This window comes from Suricata suricatta, chromosome 3 (assembly GCF_006229205.1).
Source record: "Suricata suricatta isolate VVHF042 chromosome 3, meerkat_22Aug2017_6uvM2_HiC, whole genome shotgun sequence".
NCBI classification, from domain to species: domain Eukaryota; kingdom Metazoa; phylum Chordata; class Mammalia; order Carnivora; family Herpestidae; genus Suricata; species Suricata suricatta.
This window is the reverse complement of record NC_043702.1, coordinates 11,789,366-11,805,338: the sequence shown is the minus strand read 5'-3', so window position 1 is coordinate 11,805,338 and position 15,973 is coordinate 11,789,366.

Here is a 15,973-nt window from a genome sequence, read left to right as displayed (position 1 = left end):
CTCTCTCTCTCTCTCTCTTTCTCTCTCTCTCTGCCTCTCCCCTGCTTTCACTCTCTCTCTATTTTAAAAATAAACATTAAAACTTTTAAATAAAAAAATAAAATAAAATAGGGGCGTCTGGGTGGCTCAGTCAATTAAACATCCGACTTCCCTTCAGGTCATGATCACACGGTTCGTGAGTTTGAGTCCCGTGTCAGGCTCTGTGCTGACAACTCAGATCCTGGAGCCTGCTTTAGATTCTGTGTCTCCCTCTTTCTCTGTTTCTCCCTCATTCATGCTCTGTCTCTCTCTCTCCCTCTCTCTCAAAACTAAACATTAAAAAAATTTTTAAATAAATAAATACGAAATAAGAAAAATTCTTAGGTTCCAGGCTTAGGAATTAAGCCTGAATATTAATATGTGCTGCCTCTTTTATCATTAAAAAAACCCTATTTTTATTACATATTTTCTTCATTCTTCAAAAAAATACTAAAATATTTTGCTAATTAAAAAAAATCCCCAAGTACTGATGGCTAGGTGCCAGCTTGTAACATAAAAATTCAGAAACTGCCCATATTTTAAGCCTAACTAGGAAAAGAAAGCAACTACTGTAGAGTTGAAATCCCCTGAATGCACAATTTTCTAAACAGTTGACTTTCATTCTAAATGACTTTTCCTATTTTAGTACCATAGGCAGTTCTTCCACAAAGGATCTGTGGCATTGTATTCAAACAAGAAAACAGGTAGGTAACACTACTGTTCCAATAGCAACGTGTCAATCATTTTATGTAATTAATTTCCTAATGATCCAGAAACATTTGCTTTATACCTGGATGATCTTATTCCAGCAGGAGGCAGTTTTCTGGAACATTTTAAATGTGAAATTTATCAGGAAGCCCAAGCAAATACATTGCAGAAAGCGTGGAGAGGAAAAACCCAGGATCAAACCTTTTGCCAATGAAGTGTATAATATTTTCTTTGACAGAAGCAAAGTGATATATTGCATGTCACAGCCAAGCTGTAAAAATACCATGACCTTTCATCAGTCTCAATTATTAGAAGTAATAGCTTCAGGCTGAAACTACGTGGGAATCCCTGACCGTATTTAACACAGAAAAAACTATAGAATCGAATGCAAAGTGCACGGCCAAACTGTCGTGATAGGGTTGTCCAGCGGTCCATTTATCATTTTTTCCTGCTTACTCTGTGGCTGACATCTACTTATTAAGTCTTTCCCTGGGTCATTTCACACTGCTGAAGAGGCAAAGTAGAAATCCCATCAGGAAGCCTGGGCTTCCAGAGAGAAGGGATGCGTTTTAGTTGTGATGCTATCATCATCTTATTAGGAGAACACAAGACTGTTGATCCTGATAGTCCATTCCTGCTGTTAAACAGTCACAGCCAGTATGGATGATGCCCCGTTGAGCAGGAAATTTCTATAAAAAAGTAAACGTCTGTACTACGAAATGGCAGTATTTTTCAGTAGCGAGGGACCACGCCTTGCTGGACAGAATACTGTAAGCAGCCTGTGACAATATCCCAGAGGAGCAGCGGGGGTGGGAGGAATCAATAGGAGGAGTGATGGAAGGAAAGGGTAAATCTTTCATTGAACTCCACGGGCTAACCTGCTTCAGCAGAGCCACTGGCGATAGATATTTCACTGTAAGGGTAGTGACAATATGCAAATACATGGTTTTTAATCAGGGATGGAATTCAGAAACCTTTATTTTTCGTGTTCTCTAACTGAAATCTAGCTCCTCACAGAACTAGGAATTGAGGACACAAACCATAGCCATCTTCATAATCTGCTGACTGTGTCACCACCAGAAATCACAAATCTCGCATCTCAGCTGTAGAGATATTATGAAATACTGTTCACACCCACCACTATTTCAAAAAGACAATATTCTTGGGCTTGCCACTAGTTCTTGTTATGTTACAAACAAATGCATACCTTATTATATCAGTTTTACTGAAGTTCAGTAGCGTTGATTTTTTTTTTGAGATTCCTTTGGATTTTATTTTGGACATTGAAAACCATGTTATTGAGAAGAGGCTCTATATGCTTCATAAGAGCATGACAATCTGACAATCTTAAGAGCTTTTGTCCTACATCAGGTTGAATCCATTAGGCAAAGCCCCTAAGTGTTTCTCCAGGGTATATGCGTGCATGTGTGTTTGTGTGTGTGTGTGTGTGTGTGTGTGTGTGTGATCTCAATGCAGAGACACAGACTCGTTCAGATCATCATGATGAACCCAGTTGATGTCTAAGAATTGTTTTTCCCACTCTCAAAGGTCTAGATGCAGCAATGGAATCTAAAAACAACAGCATTTAAAATAAGATGTACTTTTGGGGTGCCTGGGTGGTTCAGTCGGTTAAGTGTCCAACTTCAACTCAGGTCACAGTCCCACAGTTTGAGAATCCGAGCTCCACATAAGGCTCTCTGTCAACACAGAGCCCACTTTGGCTTTGGATCCTCTGTCCACCTCCCTCTGATCCTTACCTGCTAGCATTCTGTCTCACTCTATCAAAAAAAACATTAAAAATATTTTTAAAAAATAAAATATGATGTGCTTTTAAATATGTCAGATATTGTGACACATTCTAAATATATAACTTACTTAAGGGTGGAGGCTACAACTCCCAGAAGACCTTTTTGGGCTGTAGGAATCTGCCCAGGGTGGAGAAAGTTTAAGGATGAATTTGTGTTTCCTTTAAACCCTCTGAGTTACTGGTGACTCCCTAAAAATGAGTGTCCGGATGAACAACTGGAACAATGAGACCAAACAGAGAAGAGACTATGAGGGGTGGAGAGTCACCAGGTCGAAGTGAAACTGATGGGCCCCATCACTGCGGCAAAGACACTGGCTTCCTGGGGGGGCCTCCAAAGAACCTGGTTAGATCCTTCCAAGGGGAGAGGCCGCTTGAGTCACCTGCCAGACCCAGAGAGCACAGAGCCATCTTGCCACAATGAGAGTCAGATGAGACGTGCCTCTTATCCCTTCCCTGGGTCCTACCCCACCTTGATGCCGGAGCAGAGCTTGGAATCTGAAGCCCCTCTTAGTAAGACGGCGAGAGGGGGGGTGGGGGAGAGAGAGAGAGAGAGAGAGAGAGAGAGACAGAGACAGAGAGAGAGACAGAGAGAGAGAAGGCAAGGAAGACCTTCCCCCTAAACATACGCTTCCTATCTACAGCAGTTCCCAGCTGGGGACGGTGAGAGAATTCAACTTTAATCAAGTCTGGAGTTTTACTTATTAAACACATCTGGGCATTCTAATTTCCAAAACAGTATTTTGCTTTGGTGGCTTCAGGATCCATCAGATTTCTTCAGCTTCATCATCTCACAGCTCAAGACACAGCCCAGGCATAGAACAAACTCCCTCAAAGAATGGCAACAGGACAGTAGAATAAAAAGTGCCGCGGAGGTGTTGTAACACTCCATGAGACGGCACGATGAGCCAAACATTTATACTGATTTTGGTCTCTTTCTTCAGATCCACAAAAGTGCCACACCAGCTCATGTTCTTTAGTCACAGATCCCCCCTGCTTCCCATCAGGTCTTGCTTCACAGGTGTGGTTTTGCCTGGAAAGCCTTTTTGATTCATCCCAGGGCACTATACGCTCTGCCCACCCAGCTAGTCTGCCTAAGTACATTGCTCTAGTGATGTCTTATTTACTTGCCCAGCCCACTCTAATCTTTCCTCCAAATTTTGATTGCCCTTTGTGGTACAATTTATTTGACTTATCATTACCCTATTCTAACTTTACATAATTGTACACCTTTATACCTGTGCTTATCAATGAACTGAGAGCCACCATGAAGTTATATATCCCTGAGTTATACATATATTCACCACCTAGTTAAATTGAATTTTAATATATCCCACATATTGATAAGCACAGGTATGAAGGTGTACAATTAAATGTGAGTGTCATTCTATAAGGCAATTATTTTTCACTTTCTCATTTAAACATTTTTAATATATAATGTTTTTTATTCTTGTGAGCTTGCCCTTCAATACCTACAGATTTTGCAATCTTTTCCTAAAGTAAACAAGAAATCATGTTGTTGTTGATTTCTTTTTGAGGATTGGAGGTAATTTCTGAGATTCGAAAATCTGGAGGTTTATTTCTTCCCATTTCAAATATAAATTTAAAGTAAACTTAATGCAAATAAAAATGTATTTCTAATTATATTTGTATATATACATCACACAGATCTGGGAATATTATGTTTATGTATAAGTATTCTAAGGGTGGGCTTCAAAGATATCTCTGGGTTTTATTTAAAACCCATGATAGTTTGGAGGCAGCAAAATGATGTCTCAAGGGTCTTGTGTATCTAGAGAAGAATTTCAAGAATGTGGGCTTCCCAGCTTCTGAAACAATAACTTCTTTCATTGGATGTTCAGTTGCACTTTGCCTGGCATTTTCTGTTTTTAAATCCAAAGGTAAATTTAACAAGTATCTCATCCTTGTTAAATTTAGGAGGAGATACTTCTGTTTGTCAGTTCCCAAAGCGGTTCCTTTCATTGTGGGTTTTTTGTTTTGTTTTTAACCAGTAAATCGTTTGAAATTTTAACTCTAATTAACACTGTGAATTTTACTTTAGAGGTTAAAGTTTGTAAAACATCCTTTTCTCTGCCCCTGAAAAGTGGGAGACAGGAAAGACCACTTGGGAAATTCTATTAAAACTATTCCCATTGATCCTATTTAAGGCAGATTATACTTTTCCAAGATCTATATACTAATCTGTATATTTTTAATATAATAACAAAAGTAACTGCCACCAATAAAATATTCTCTTGCCATTTGGTCAAACATCTGCCAGAATATTTCATTTTTGAACTTGCACAAGAAAAAAAATTCATGGTTTATGCTTTCTCAGATGCTTACCAACCAAAAATAATAATTCATAGTCTCTTGACATTTTGCCTATTTTTGTCCATTTTTCAACACATCTTTCAATATTTGGGCTAATTCGGCTCTGAGTCATAATTTTGAAATATTGAAAACAATTGAGAATTCTTAGTATTTCCATGTAGGTTGATTCTATTATTATCTGTCTAATAACAATACTTAATGTTCCTTCCAACTTACACAGTTCATTGATTTTTACGTCTCTCTTATTCTCCTGTAGTGAAATTAAAAACAAAGAAATGTGTAAATACTTTCTGTGGGCCAACGTGTCCCACCACTGGGGTTTTGTGGGGAAGCCAATATTTTCTGGTTTTAGGTGGCTAAAAAAAATCAGAAGAAAAATAGCATTTCATGAAATATGAGTTATATATAAAATTAAATTTCCAGTGTCCATAGATAAAGTTCTTTTGGAACGCAGTCACACTCATTCCTTTGCATAGTGTCTCTATTTACATATTGCCTTTGGTTATCACTTACTTATCGCCATTTCTGTATTGTCCATGGCTGCATTTATGCCGCAGAGGCACAGCTGTATCCTGGCGACAGAAGCTGTAAATATAGTCCACAAAGGGTCATATCTTTACTATTTGGCCCTTTACAAAAAAAGTTCAAGATTATGGCTAGTTTCTGGGGCGCCTGGGCGGCTCAGTCGGTTGAGCGTCCGGCTTTGGCTCAGGTCATTATCTCTCAGCTCGCGGGTTCGAGCTCCGCATTGGGCTCTGTGCTGACAGCTAGTTCAGAGCCTAAAGCCTGTGTTCAGACTCTGTGCCTCTCTCTCTCTCTGACCCTCCCTTGCTCATGCTCGCTCTCTCTAGCTCTCTCTCTCTCTCAACAATAAATAAAACATGAAAAGTTAAAAAAATGATTATGGCTAGTTTCAGAAACAATTCCCCCAATGGACTATGGGCCATTAACTTGTGATTAAACATGATGTCCATACATCTTGAAATAACACCTATCTCTCTCCCTCTTGTAATGATGACCTTAATAGCTCTTTGGTACAATAGACGGTGATCCTTCCAAATTCTTTTCTTTAGTTTCTGTTTGACCAATCACATACATATATTTTCAAAACAGGCAAGACTGTGAAATATATATGCCCTTGAACATAGTAAAGGGAACTTTTGACATATCATCAGCTCCATGCACTGACATACCCACATAGAGATGATGTTGGGTTGTTTCACTTAAGCTTATACCTTACACACCCCCAAACATGGGCCTGCCCACTGAAAACAATTGTTACTTATGTATTTATTGCATTTTGCCTCATGTCACATGGTGGGCAGGTTACTTCTCTGCACCTAAGTTTCATCATTTCTAATACAAGAATGATATTGGTACTCATGGGTTAAATGATGTGAGAAGTAAAGGAAAGGATCTATATAAAATACTGGCTATGGTGCCTGGCCTGGCAAAAAGTAAGTTCTCAAAAAATACTCTTATTTAATATTTTTTAAAAAAATTGTTATTTGAAAAAATAAATCAAGAATGACTACAAAGTGTCCATCCATGCTTGGGGTTTCATAAGGCACATCTACACTGACCTCTATCACAGTAGACTTGTTTTAGAAGTCTATACCGCATTCCACTGATCTACTTAAGAAACGGTCATTGGAGAAAAGTAGAAGGCATGAAATTTGTATTATTAATAAATTATCAAATAAGCCCCAAATATATTCTAATGAGTTTGTTAAAATATTTCAGGGGTAAGAAAAGCACAAGGTTTTGGACAACATCCAAAAAGATTATTCAGTATGTTTTATCTTAAAATTCCCACACAATCTCTTAGATTTTTAATCCACTGAAATTTTGTTTCCTTCTGGACCACAATTTTAAAAAACTGACCAGTAAGATACCCGATGATCTCCAGTGTGCTAAACAGATATTCCTGACCTCATACCTAACTTCATCTTCTTGGTCTTTTGGTCCTTCTCTATCCTACTTTTTGTTAACAAGTCAGCTGAACTTAATACACATTGACCACCAATTCTGTCGGTTACCCTGGGCCTTAAGCTTTTTAATTGGTATCTATTCTGATTTCCTTCCTTCTTCTCTGCTTATAGCACTCCAGTCTTCTTTACAGGTGCCTCTTCCTTTGACAGCTTTTCAAATAAATTTTAAATAAATTGAAACTCAATATCAGCCTCTTTGTTCAGTCTAGATGCCTTTTACTGAACAACTTGTTTTATTAAAGGACCATTTACCAAAGAGTCTCCAATATACCTATCTCAGCTCTTTTTATTGAGCTCCTTTTACATATTTCCTTGAATATCCACCTGCAAAGTTATTCTGAATTACGATTTCAACATATCTCAACCTGAATTAATAATCTTTACTCCATTTTAGTGTCTTTGTTATTTCTTTAGTTAGTTAGCATGTAGCTAATAGAGTTATATTAATTTCAGGTGTACAATACTGTGATTCAAAACTTCTATCCATTATAGTGCTCATCATGGTAAGTGGACCCTTAATCCCCTTCACATATTCCATCCATACACCCACACATCTTCCCACTGTTAACCATCAGTTTGTTCTTTATAGTTAAAATTTTGTTTTTGGTTTCTCTCTTTTTTGTTTGTTTGTTTCTCAAATTCCACACATGAGTGAAATCATATTGTATTTGTCTTTCTTTGACTGACTTATTTACTTAGCATGATACCCTCTAGCTCCGTCCATGTTGTTGCAAATGGCAAGACTTTGTTCTTTTTTATGGCTGAGTAATATTCCATTTCTTTATATGCATGTGTAATACATCTTTATCTTATCTATCAATGGACATGGGTTGCTTCCATAATTTGGCTATCATAAATTATATTGCAATGAACATAGGGTTGCATATTATTATTTCAATTTAGCATTTTCATATTCTTTAGGTAAATACTCAGTAGTAGAATTTCTGGATCATATGGTGCTTCTATTTTTCAAATGTTATTTCATGTTAAGATTGAGAGAGAGAGCAGGGGAGGGGCAGTGAGAGAGGGAGACACAGGACCTAATGTAGGCTCTAGGCTCGGAGCTGTCAGCAGAGTCCAATGTGGGGCTTGAACTCATGACCTGAGCCAAAGTTGGATGCTTAACCGACTGAGCAATCCAGGTGCCCATTTATTTTTAATTTTTTGAGGAACTTCCATACTGTTTTCCACAGTGACTGTACCAATTTATACATTCCTACCAACAGTGCACGATGATTCCTTTTTCTCCACATTCTCACCAACACCTGTTTCTTGTGGTTTTGATTTCAGCCATTCTAACAGGTGTGAAGAGATATCTCATTATGGTTTTATTTGCATTTCCCTGATGATGAGTGATGTTGAGCATCTTTTCATGTGTCTGCCATCTATATGTCTTCTTTGGAAAAATGTCTATTCATGTCCTCTGCTCATGTTTAATTGGATTGGTTTTTTTGGGGGGGGGCTTTGTTTGCTTGTTTGTTTTTGATGTTGAGTTGTATAACTCTTTGTGAGATGTATCATTTACAAATATCTTCTTCCATTCAATAGGTTGTCTTTTTTTGTTTTCTTAATAGTATCCTTTGCTGTGCAAAAGCTTTTCCTTTTGATGTAGTCCTAATAGTTTATTTTTACTTTTTTCTCCCTCAGGAGACATATCTAGAAAAATGTTACTAAAGCAAATATCAGAGAAATTACTGCCTGTGCTCTTTTCTAGAATTTTTATGGTTTTAAGTCTCACATTTAGGTCTTTTATTCATTTTGAGTTTGTTTTTGTATATGGTGTAAGGAAGTGATCCAATTTCATCCTTTTTCATGTAGCTCTCCAGTTTTCCCATCACCATTTATTAAAGAGATGGTCATTTTCCCATTGCATATTCTCACCTCCTTTGTCCCTTAAAATCAGGTGCAAGAAAAGGATGTTCACTCTCACCACTTTTACTCAACATAGTCCTGAAAGTCCTAGCCACAGCAAGCAGAGAAGAAAAAAATTAAAAGACATCTGAATTGGTAAGAAAGAAGCAAAGCATTCACTATTTGCAGATGACATGATACTATATATGAAAATGCTAAAGATTTCTCCAAAAAACTACTAGAACTGATAAATGAATTCAGTAGGGTTGCAGAACACAAAATCAATATACAGAAATACATTGAATGTATATATGTTAATAATGAAGTTGCAGTCTAGAGAAACTAAGAAAAAAGTCCTATTTATAATTGCAATAAAATTAATAAAATATCTAAGAGTAAATTTAGCTGATGTCAAAGACCTGTAATCTGAAAACCAAAAAACTTTGATGAAAGAAATTGGAGATGATGCACACAAATAGAAATATATTCCATGCTCATGGATTGGAAGAATAAATATTGTTAGAATGTCCATACTATGCAAACCAAGCTATAGATTTAATGCAATTCCTATAAAAATACCAGCGGTATTTTTCACAAAACTGGACCAAATAATCCCACAATTTGTATGAGACCACAAAAGACTACAGATTGTCAAAATAATCCTGAAAAAGAATAAAGCTGGAGATATCACAATCCCAGATATTAAGATAAACTACAAAGTTGTAATCAAAACAGCATATTACTGGCACAGAAATAGACACATAGATCAATGGAACAGAATAGAGTGCCCAGAACTAAACCCATGATTATATGGTTTATGTATCTGTTTTTATGCCAATATCATAGTGTTTTGATTATTGTAACTTTGTAATATAGTTTGAAATCAGGGAGTGTGGTAGCTCCAGCTTTATTCTTTTTTCAAGATTATTTTGGTTATTTGAGGTCTTTTGTTGTTCTGTACAAGTTTTAGGATTGTTTGTTCAATTTCTGTGAAAAATGTGATTGGAACTTTGATAAAGATTGCATTGAATCTGTAGATTGCTTTGGACGGTGTGAGCATTTCAACAATTTCAATTCTTCCAATACAGGAACACAGACTATCTCTCCATTTATTTGTTTGGTCTTCCATTTTTTTCATCAATGTCTTATAGATTTCAGTGTACAGGTCTTTCACTCCCTTTGTTAAATTTATTCCCAGGTATTTTATGACTTTTGAAGAAATTTCAAGTGGGGTTTTCTTAATTTTCTTTCTGATAGTTTGTTATTAAAACTTCTTTTTATCATACTTGGATCTTCTCTGCCTTACCATCCACACTTCTCACAGCCCAAGCTTCTTAAAAGAGTTATAAATTACAATCCATTTTTTCTAGTTCTTTACTTTATACTGTAATAAATTCACCATAAAATCTTGTTAGTCTTACCAAGATCATAAATGGACCAATTGTCAATTTCAATAGTGACTCCTAAGTGTTCATGTTGCTTGATTTGGTGGCATCTGTGCTATTGACTACTCATGCTTCTTGAACCCTTTGAGACTCATAGTTTCAGGGACATTCCTCTGGGTTTTTTTTATTTGTTTTGTTTTTGTTTGTTTGCTCTTCTTGTGTTTATTCTTCTATGTCTTGCAGTGATATATTTCTCAATAGCCTTTCTAAGTCACTCTTTGTAGGACAACTCAAAATCGTTTTCTTTTCCAGGATTCTTTGCTTGGTTGTCACATATCATTCCTAACCCAAGGACTCTCATGCAGGTTTCAGGCCCAGCACACTAAGGACCCCAGTACGCAGGAGTAAAGGTACATTTCTAAAATCAAGTTGGAGTGTCTGATTTACAAAAAGCACCACAGGTGACTCTGACACGTTGTTCTCCATGAGTCAAGGTTTTTACCCTTTCTGGCTGATCTCATCCTTGCCCAGCACCTCATTACCACCTATGTGCAGATGACTCACAAATTTTTACCTTGAGTTCTTATCTATTTTCTCAGTTCCAACTCACATATTTAACTGCCTCTTGCCACCTCAAACTACATGCCCTACCGGCTCTTTCAACTCAGACTATTCAGGTCAAAACCATTATTTTCTTCTCTCGAACCTGTTTACCATCCAGCATACCTAGACCTATAATTATTCAAGCAAAAATCCTGGGCTTCATTTTGCCTTCTTTCCTCTCCATTAGTCACCACATCTGTAAGTCCTCAATCATATTGTTTCTCCTTTCTCAGCACTCTCATTCCACTTTTTCTTTTTCCAGCTGATATTCTCATTGTTTAATCTTTTATCTGGGCTATTATTATCATATTCTAACTAATGACTTTGCCGCCAGCTTTGCTTTCTGCAATCTATCTTCCATTTCAGCTCCCAGAGTAAATTGTTAAAGTGTAGCTCTTATCATGTCGTTCTTTGGATTACAACTCTTTTAAACTCCTACCATGTACAGGATTGAGTCCAAATTCCTCAGCCTGATGTTAGATCTCCACTGTCAACTGAGTAGGAACAAAGTTCACTGACATAGTTTCATATATTTACTCAACAAATATTTATTGAGTATCACCAGGCAATATTCTAGACACCAGAGATATTGGAAAAGAAAAATATAGGATAACTCTTATGCAAATGAAGTTTGCCTTCTAGGTGACAGACAACAATAAACACACATGCACACACGCACACACAGAGCAGTAAATTCTATGTGAAAAATTAAAATAGAATTATGTAATTGATATCAACTAAATGGCTCCCCTGTAATAAGTCAGGAAGGCATCAGACAGAAGATAACATTTAATTTGACACCTGAGTAAATGAAAGGAGCCAAAAGGCCCAAGAAGTGCATTCTTAATGAGGGAACAATATTGCAAAGGTCCTAAGGCATAACCAAACTTGGCAAGTTTGAGGAACACAGAGAAAGACAGGGAGGTTGGAGCGCAGATATTGAGTTGAAGACTATTATGTCAGAGAGACAAGTGGAGAGTTATACAGATTGGTATGGCAATAGTTATTGCTATGGAGAAAGATGTTTGGATTTCAAATTTGTTTTTAATATGAAGTAGCTTAATCTTGTTAATGGCTGGGTATGGGGAAGGAGAAAATAAGAATCAAGCAAAGCTTTTAGATTTGGGAGATTTTTTTAAAGTGAATAGACAAGGTAGAGTTTCTGGGAAGTTAGAGTGATATCTTCAAATTATGGATTATGTTGTATTTAAATGTCATTCAAAACAAAAGGAATGAATATGATCACCTAGGAAGGGTAAACCAATAAAGAGAAGGGTCTACTACTATGTCTAATAATAGATGATAAAATCTAAACAGGGTCTGTAGGAAGTGAAAATATGAGAGAGGTGGTTGATTAAATAAAAAAAAAGAGGGAACACTGGAATTAAGGTCAGAATGAAGTTGAAGAATTGCTGGGGTCAGAGCACTTGAGTAGGTGAACTGGAGAGATTAGAGGTGATAATGACACAGTGAATGGCTTACAGTAGAGCCCAGAAATGGCACACTGCTTGTGATGACAAGCCTGAAGTATCAACATGGAAATTCTCGGCTGAAACAGGATGAAGGTTATGCTCACTGTAAATAAGGAACTCAAGGAAATAAGAGACTAAAACTTCCCTGCTGCTTTCCATCATATTTTCACCTTAAGCTCTAGCCTTACAAAACAGCTTTCATTTCCTACAAAAATGCCATCACATTTCCCATCTTGGTCCCTTGTGTTCGTGTTATTCCCTCTCTTTCATGTCTTCCAGGCCCCAGAACACATGTACATTTTTTCTCACCTTGACCAAATAGTTCTTATTCTTTGCAGACTTATCAGACTGTAGCCCATGCCACCTCCTCAAAGAAACTAATCAGTTTCTTGTTTCTTTGCTTTGCATGCATCTCAATTGTAGCACTTACGTTGGTGTTGTTTAAACATCTGTATCTCATGCTTCCTACTTAATGCTTTGGAGGCAGAAAACAAATCTTCCTGAATTTTGCTGCCTCAGCACTTAGCAACGCCAACACATAGGAGAGGTTTCAGCAATGTAAGTTGAATGGACTCATTCAGGAGCATTTGCAAATATCACTGTTGACTGGCACTGGAAGGAGAAAGAGAAGAGAGAGAAGGTTCGCCATGCAATTCCATTAAATATGTCACGTTACAGAGCCAATTTTCAATGTTACAATATATATTACTAACTTTAGGAGACAAAGAGCAGAGGGGCAATTGACATAGTGCTTTGTTGTCCATTAGAATCTGTTCATCTGCAAATGTAGGTTTCAATTTTTTATGGTTCATATTCCATCTAGTTCTCTAGTTCTTTCTGACTACCTAGTTCTTACTTTAAATATTTATTTAGTCAGATTATGTAGCATTAGTTGCTGTAATATACAACTCCCTAAATCTCAATGGTTTAATCAATCCCAGGTTTATTTCTTGCTCATATCAAGTCCAATGTGTATTAGCAGGAGGCTTAGCTTTATACAGACATTCTACGACCAGGATCTTTCCATTACATGGCTCCTTTGCTTTTGACATTAGAATTTCCACTAGATCCCACATAATCAGCAGACAATGAGGAGAGGTGGAAGAATAGCCATGAGTTTGTAAAAATTAGACCTAGAAATGATGTATGACACTTCTGTCAATATTTTATTGGACAAAACCCAGTAACGTGGCCACAAATAACCTCATGGTCCCTGAGAACATCAGATTGTATGTCCAGAAGGAAGAGTAATGCATGGCGATTGATGGCCAAGAGTTGAGAGGCAAGGACTAATTTGTCCAAGACTGACTCTTTCCAGATCAGTCACCCAGAAAGGGATCATGGTTACTATCTATGGTCGGTTGTTAAGTACACTCAATCTTGGAAGAATTTTTGAGGTGGTGAATTAAGTTTTGGATCCACTAGTTCACATGAATTCTATCCACAAGGGTTGCATCCAGGCCACTGATTACACCATGGTAGGAGCTGGGATTGTGGCAACCACACAGGCTGAGCCTGTGGAATTGAGCTGGAACCAAAGTTCTGCCACATGACACTGATGTTGGTTCCAACCACTGATCATACCAGAACAAAGCTAGTGCTTAACAACTTCACGGGCCAAAGTTTAGTGTTCCTTTTTAGAGTCTGATGCTGGTTCTGTTAGCAGAACAGAGGACCCACCCTCCTGCTAATACTCTTGTTCCTTTTCATTTATCCTAGGAAATGCTGTTTCAGCAGACCTGCTGAAAGGCTTTTGCCTTTGTTTACTCAACATTGGCATTCTCTTCCACAATATTGATGAATTCTTAGGCTTCCATCTAGTATCTGGCTAAATCCACCTCCTGCGTTTGTATGTGTCCAGTCAGATCTGCTCAGCCTACACTTTTCTCCACAGTCAGCTTCCAACCAGCCTCATTCAGACCCTGGATGGCTCCACTGGAGTATCAGACACTCCCCTCATTATATCCCATTGCTTTCCATCCAAAGAGTCACCAAGATCTCAAATTTATGGGAGCCAGCCTTTGTGCAGACAAGTGACCCAACTGATTATTTGGGATTATCATTTTAAGAAATCTCTGATAGCATGCACTTTATGTTTATATGTATTTTAAAGTGAAAGACTGGAATGCCTGGCAGTTTTTAAATCATTTAAAAGATTATACCTTTTACTATACTTCTGGCACTAAGATGTGTTAACTGTATATTAGCATTATCGAAACCATCAACATATTTGTTGATTTTGACCATATTTCCACATACTTAACAAATATGTATTGTGCATTTATAATGCACCAGACATTGAGAAAGCATTTAGGATAACTCTAGCTGGAGAATGAGAATATTAACAATTTTTAAACAGTTTTTTAAATTCTTAAATTTGTAATTAAAAGTGCTATCAAAGGGAAATTCGGGGCATTTTGGAAGAGGACAGATAATACGGCACAGAAGAGGATTGAGGATTGGTCAAGGGAGAACCTTGAGAAGAAGTTGCAAGTACCTTACAACATGAAAGATAAATATGACTCAGCTGGAAAGCAGACAGAAGAGTATCCTACACACAAAACAGTGTGTGCAGAAGTCTTTTGGAGAACTGGAAAAATCAACATATGGCCAGTGTGGCTGAGCCAAGTGTGTGGGTACGGTGGAGGGTAAAGTATGAGTCTGGAGAAAAGACAGGTCTTGAACACACATTGTAAACCATAATTTTTAATTTGGAACTTATCTTAGAAAAAAGGTAAAGGTTTTTAAAAGGTTTCAGACAAGAACCACAGAAGACCAGAACAACATGGCTGCCAGATGGAGATGGGATCAGCCATAGAGAGTGTGGAAGTAGTGTGTGAAGGCTGTTGCAGCAGTCTAGCTAAGGGATGGTGATATTTAGACTGGACCTGGGGCAGTGAAGATGGTCAGCTGCCCACTTATTTGGGATTTATTCTGGTTATGAAGTGGATTATGCTTGAATACAATAAGTCATATCAATCCTTGGAATGAAATGCACCATTATGAATCAGTTTTAAAGCATTATCATAAAAATAATTATATAAGACACACATAAAAGATATTATGACCCTATGTGGTCGTTTGATTATTGCTGTCCTACTCTTTAATTAGAAATATTGACAATTCTGATAAAAGTGCTATTTCAAGAAAACTAAAAACAAAACAAAATAAACCCCACAACCTCCCCAAAAAAACCCACCAAGATTAAAAATAAAATTTTTAAATCATATGGGTAAACCTGAATACAATAAAGTATAATAATGGGATCTCTCAGAATGGCATGCTCCTATGAAAATGCCACAGTGGGGAATTTGAAAGAGAAGTTAACCGTGTGGGCTTGGGATTTGAACCTGTTTTCAGTGACACGTGAAGGTGAAACTCTTCCCTGGGACTACAGATCCTTAGATGTCGGGGCGCTCCTCCCCTGCGATCAGCGGTACCTGTTTTGTCCGCCCCGACCGGCAGGGCGGAGAATCGTCCCGGGTCCTTCTCCTGAGGGAGGGAGAGAAAAAGGGGGCAGGAGAGGGAGACGCAGAGTAAAGACAGAACTCACGGTTCTCCGATCAGGCAGAAGAGAGCGTTTATTCAAAGAACTGTTCTTTATATAGTCTTGGGGGGGGGGGGACAAGGCAAGCTGACCTAGGCACGCTACAGAGTCAAATGCATATCAAAGAAGCGCCCCGACTTTGCCTCAGCAATCTTGGGGGATGAAGAACTAACACTGAATACGGTTTTGATCTTTTGTGTGCCTTGGCCACTCACGTCTAGCTCAGCAAGACAGTCGCCAAAGTTATTTTGACCAGGAAA